This window comes from Nomascus leucogenys, chromosome 8 (assembly GCF_006542625.1).
Source record: "Nomascus leucogenys isolate Asia chromosome 8, Asia_NLE_v1, whole genome shotgun sequence".
NCBI lineage: Eukaryota > Metazoa > Chordata > Mammalia > Primates > Hylobatidae > Nomascus > Nomascus leucogenys.
Window position 1 is genome coordinate 53,418,099 of NC_044388.1, and position 6,036 is coordinate 53,424,134.

General features: G+C 43.7%; 1 pseudogene; it reads right to left on the minus strand.

Moving 5' to 3' along the window:
* Window positions 1-4,290: 4,290 nt before the first annotated feature.
* Window positions 4,291-5,689, minus strand: LOC100586416 (annotated as a pseudogene).
* Window positions 5,690-6,036: the final 347 nt, after the last annotated feature.

The following is a 6,036-nucleotide window of genomic DNA, read 5'->3' on the forward strand; positions in this document are numbered from 1 at the left end:
ACAGGCGTGAGCCACTGCGCCCGGCCAATTTTTGTACTTTTAATAGAGATGGGGTTTCACTGTGTTGCCCAGGCTGGTCTTGAACTCCTGACCTCAGATGATCCACCTGCCTCAGCCTCCCAAAGTGCTAGGATTACAGGCGTGAGCCACCATGCCCAGCTGTGTTATATTTTTCAATTTATCTGGAATTTATTTTGAGAACTAGAATTCAGAGAGATTCTTCCCACCCCATAGCCAACTAGTCATACCAGTGATATTTATTAAATGATTCATATTTTCTCGACGAATTTTGAATGCCACCTTTATCCTATACTGTCCCTGTGTTCTTTTAGGTGACAGCCAGTCAGGTGCAGCCTCAAGAGGGGACACAGGAGAGACTCTCAGGTACTTCAGACAGGAGGCTGGCCATGCAGGTCACTTAATTAATTAAAAAGACAATTAATTGTATTTTTTGGTGAGGGATTATTTTACTTTTAACTTCTTAGTGTTTAATTTTTAATCCTTCATTTCTTCTATTTTTCTGATTTTAACTTATTTATAAGTTAAACACCCTTAGGTAATTAATATATATTAATTATATATTTATATGTTAATAATATTTATAATACATATTAATTAATATATTTATAACATATATTAACATATATATATTTAGAGACAGGGTCTCACTGTGTTGCCCAGGCTGGTCTCGAACTCCTGGCATCAAGTGATCCTCCCACCTCAGCCTCCCAAAGTGCTGAGAGCCACCCTGTCTGGCCTTATTTTCATTTCTTAATATCATTTCCCCTGAATTTAATGACCTATCTGCATTTTTCTTCCATATCATTATTTAATTCACCCTTCCCTTTTAATAAAGGCCCAAGACAAGTGTGGCCAAAGAGATGGTATTAACGAGGCAGCATGGCAGGAAGGATTAGAAGCCTCCCTTGCTCAGAGCTCCGGGTGAGCTGCCAGCTGGCTCTTCTACTGAAAACACATCCTCTTTGAGGACAGTTTTCCACCTCCCCAGGATCCAGGCGACTCTCAGGACATAATTTATTTCTCTGTGCAAGTGGCCTGTGCATTTCTGGCTCTGTCAGGTGACTTCTGGAATTGTAACCTCATGGGAGAGGCTGCACACTTTAGAATCTGTGATCTCTGATGAATGCAACCACTGGATTTGGAGCAAATCAAAGCCTGCCGCAAGCCAGGAGGGGAAGGGAAGGAGGAAGTCACACTGGCAAGGGCCGTTGGAAGGACTGTCCTGTGGTCAAGTGGACTGTGGTGGAGGATGGTGTGGGCATCCATCATCGAACCACTGGGTCTGCTCGTTCACAAAGCAGCTTCCCGTGAGTCATTTCCATCTCTGCGCCTCCTTCTCAACAGGCACAAGAGGAGTCACCTGTGGACATTTTTTTCCCTCAACACAAAGTCTTCCTGAATAGGATTTTTTTTTTTTGAATGGGGCAAGCTGGGCAGCAAGCTTTGAGTTTTCTTTTTTAGGAAGGCACTGAGAATGGCACAGACGGGAAGGCCACTTCATCCACCCACTAAAGCCTTGGTCCCCATGAAGCATTCTGTGCACCGAGACCTGGCTGACGCTGGGCTTTTCGGAGGCACTGTAGCCCTCAGGGAGGACCTGGTGCTCTTCTGGGGAGATTGGAGTCCCTGGAAGGCACGTTAGCCAACGGCCCATTTCCAGCCCCGCAAGCCTTTCCCCACCCCCATCCTACCGGCCCCTCCCCCCCGGGCCCATCCTCCTGGTCTCCTTCCCTTGCTTTGGTTTTTTCACATCAGTTATCGCCATGGGACGCTACTTACACCCTTGTGTGGCTGCTTATTCTGACACAATCTGAACCCCACCGGAAGAAGCTCCCGATCCCTGGAACCCAGGTTTGTTCACCTCGGTCTCCCCAGCACTGAGCTTGGCCTGGAGTGATGTCTGTTCAGTGAGTGAGAGGCACTGCTCCTGGCGCGTGTGGCTTCCTCCCCCGACAGATCACATGTGGGTGCCACCGTGGACCACAGTTGGGGAGCCATCTCCCGGGACCAGACCCAGCCTTCATCACTGCCCAGCCTGGTCCCACCCAGCCCCTCTTCAGGCTGCCCCCGTTCCCCAGACCCTGGACAGTCCTGTTCATCTCTGTGCTCTCCCCAGCATGTTGGGAACCTGACCCAGAAAGTGGGCATGCGCTGGTTCCAGGAACTGGGCACACTAGGCCTCTGGGTGAAGGAGTTGACTTGCCAGGACAGGGGCAGTGGCTCTGGTGGGAGCTGCCTCTCTTGTGGCCTAAAGCCATGCAGCGAGGTTCACGGCGGAGTTCTTCCACATCTGTTGGGTCCCCAGAGCCTCTTAGCACATCCTGGGAGCCCATTCTCCACTTGCGTTTGGCTTTTGGGAGCCTGTTCCTAACATACACGCTTGTAGGGGACCCAGGTTTTAGAATGTTCTTTACTCCAAAGTCAAGGTTTTTGAAATTTTATCCCATCTGCTGGCTGGAAAAAAAAGGTGGGGGCAGAAATAAGGGCGACAAATGAATCAGCCTTCCCACCTAGCTCGGAAACGTTCCTATTCCAGCAAGCCCTGAATGGCAAATGAGATGTGATATCTATGTTTGTCTATTTGTCTTTAGTCATCTTTTAAATTTTATTTTATTTTAAAAATAATCAATGGCCGGGTGCGGTGGCTCACGCTTGTAATCCCAGCACTTTGGGAGGCCGAGGCGGGCGGATCACGAGTTCAGGAGATCGAGACCACGGTGAAACCCCGTCTCTACTAAAAATACAAAAAAAAAAATTAGCCGGGCGTGGTGGCGGGCGCCTGTAGCCCCAGCTACTCGGAGAGGCTGAGGCAGGAGAATGGCATGAACCTGGGAGGCGGAGCTTGCAGTGAGCCGAGATCGCGCCACTGCGCTCCAGCCTGGGCGACAGAGCGAGACTCCGCCTCAAAAAAAAAAAAAAAATAACCAATATGTTTTATTTTTAGAGCAGTTTTAGGTTTACAGAAATATTGAGTGGAAGGTACAGCTTTCCCATACACCCCTTGGCAACCCAAGCTCACTGTTTGCTCTGTTAACAATGAATATGAATTTAATGTATTTGTTACAGCTGATGAGACATTGATACCTTCTTTCATATCATATATTTTTTAAATTAACTTTTTGCTTAAAAATTTTTTTTGTAGAGACAAGGGTCTCACTATATTGGTCAGATCGGTCTTGAACTCTTGGCCTCAAGGCAATCCTCTCGCCTCAGCCTCCCAAAGTGCTAGGACTACAGAGGTGAACCATCGTGGCTAGCCTTATTATTATTTTTAGTTGAAACACAATTGTACGTATTTATGGGGTACAGTGTGATATTTCAATTCATGTATACAAAGTGTAGTGATCAAATCGGGAAATTAAGCATGTCCATCACCTAAAACATTCATTGTTTCTTTGTGTTGGGAACATTCAAATGTGCTCTTCTAGCTGGATATGTTATTTTAAACTAAAGTCCATAGTTTACATTAAGGCTTAGTCTTGGTGTTGCACAGCCTACGGGTTTTAATAATGTTATGTATCCACCATTACAGTGACATACAGAATAGTTTCACTGCCCTAAAACCTCTGTGCTCTGCCTACTCATCCCTCTCTACCCTAAACCATGGCAACCACTGCTCTTCCTATCTCCAAGTTTTGCCTTATCCAGAATGTCGTAGTTAGAATCATACAGTATATAGCCTTTCCAGGCTTCTTTCACTTAGTGATATGCACTTCAGTGTTCTCCATGTCTTTTTGTGGCTTGACAGTGTGTTTCTTTTTACTGCTGAATAATATTCCATTGTCTAGATATACTACAGTTTATTTATGCATTCACTTACAGAAGGACATCTTTGTTGCTTCCAAGCTTTGGCTTTAAATTTATTTATTTATTTTTATTTAAAATATTTTAATATCTAAAAAAAGTTTAAATCATATGGAAATTTAAACAATTTCATTGTATAGTACTTGACAATACATTTCAACAAACTGAAATGCAAAACAAATCAGTAAATCAGTTTTGTTTACTTTCTAAGCTTAATAATGTACAGACTCTTGCTCCTCAAGAAGATGCAAAAATCAGCAATAGTGAAAGTGAAATATTTAAATAGGAATCTGAAACAAAAAGAATTCAATCTGATCGAATCCACAATTAACTGAAGTTTTCATTTTATTCAATTGTGAATAAAATAGCAGCCACTATTTCATCCAATATGCCAACGATATCAACTTCAGGAGAAATGATCTACGTGTTCTGTGTGAAACAAGAACAGTTACCTTCTGCTGAAGGGATGTGAGCTTTCAGATTTGGTTTTCATGTCATAGTTTCCAAATAAATGAACTGCTCCACCAAAAATGACAATCTAGTTGCTATATATCTTCCAGGGTTTCATCGTACAGCCATTTATAAGCACAGTCTTTGGAACACTCCATAGTTTCAAAAAGTTTTTTGAAGTCGTGAGGGTACACGTTAGTTATTTTCTCTTCTTCCTTTTTTCCTATTTGCATCAATATATCCATTGCATCAAGTCGACTCAATGAATGTAAGTGGTCTATTAGACTGGCACTGCGCCTTCCAAAACAGTGCTTTAACGTGTGAAAAAATATATTATAGTTAATAGGTGTTAAGTTCTCGGTAAATAAATTTCCATGAGGAGTCATTCGAATAAGATACAGATTTTGTTGTCATAGTTCTAATAATTCCCTACGCTTTGGGTTTTCCAGACGCCCATTTTGGGTGTATACATCAAATGATGACCAAGGCTCCATGTGCAGAACCTTAATCTCACAAGCTACTTGCCAGATAACACTTCATATATGATACAAGTCTGGATTTCGGGGATCTGCCGTTAGTTTCTGGAATTCTTTTTCACCAATAAACATATTTAGTTCTATTCGTCCAAATTTATATATAGAAGTACAGGAATATGTCATATGCAGGTTTCCAAAGTGGCCCTTTTTTCACCTCTACTTGAGAACATTCCAGTTACTTTTAAAGGGCTGCCTGCTGTCCAAGGAACTGCTTCTATTCCCAAATTCTGAAAGAGCCCTTGAGAAGCCATAGCGGGTGGTTTTATTACTCCACCACTTCTAGGATCTATTTTAAAGAAGTCACAGTGAATCACTTGTAGTTTTCCATCCAGATTTTTTCCTAAGGACTCCAAATGTGGAATAAAAGTTTTGTCACTTTCAAGGGCAACCACTTTGGCACCAACTTCAAGTAATGCCTGAGTCAGGATTCCAGGACCTGGACTGCACTGCAGCAATAGGTGTGGAGGTCTATTTTGTTTTCTCCATACGATTTGCGCCAGGGTCTCAGCCAATCTCCGGTTGGCTACGCAACGCTCAAAGTCTAAGCTGGAGTTAGACACCTGCCTTGGCGGGTTCCTGAAATCCGGATCCGGCCACAGCTGCGGACAGGAGTCGGACAGGAGTCACACAGGCCACGGCGGTTCCTCGCCGGCAAGTGCTTTCGCGTCGCCGCTCCAGACCCTAAAATGCAAAAGTGACCAGCGCCCCGCAAGGCGGAGAGCCTCAGCCGAGGAGGAATCCCGGCCAGTGGGATCCACATGTCCTTGTCTCTCAGGCCCGCTCCAAGGATTACCCAGGGTTGCTACTGCAGTGAACCCTTAAATTTATTTTTAATTATATCACTGAAACATACATATATGCACTTGGAGGAAAAATTAAAGTGATACGGACAAAAGTATTAATTTCTTTGCTACTACTCCACCTCTTCCAAGTTCATTCCCCATGTGCATCTTTCTAGATCCTTCCTAAGCATTTATAGATATTTACGTACACAGAATACATTAGTTATCTATTGCTGTGTAACAGATTACCTCAAACTTAGTATGTCTTTAGCAACAGTAAACATTTACAATTGTACAGCTTCTGAGGGTTAGGGAATTGGGGAATGTTTTATTCGGGTGGTTCTGACTCCGTTTCTCATGAGGTTGCAGTCAATCTGTCAGCCAGGGCTACAGCCACTGGAGTCTTATATCGGCTTCCAAGGTTAACTCACATGGCTGGCAAA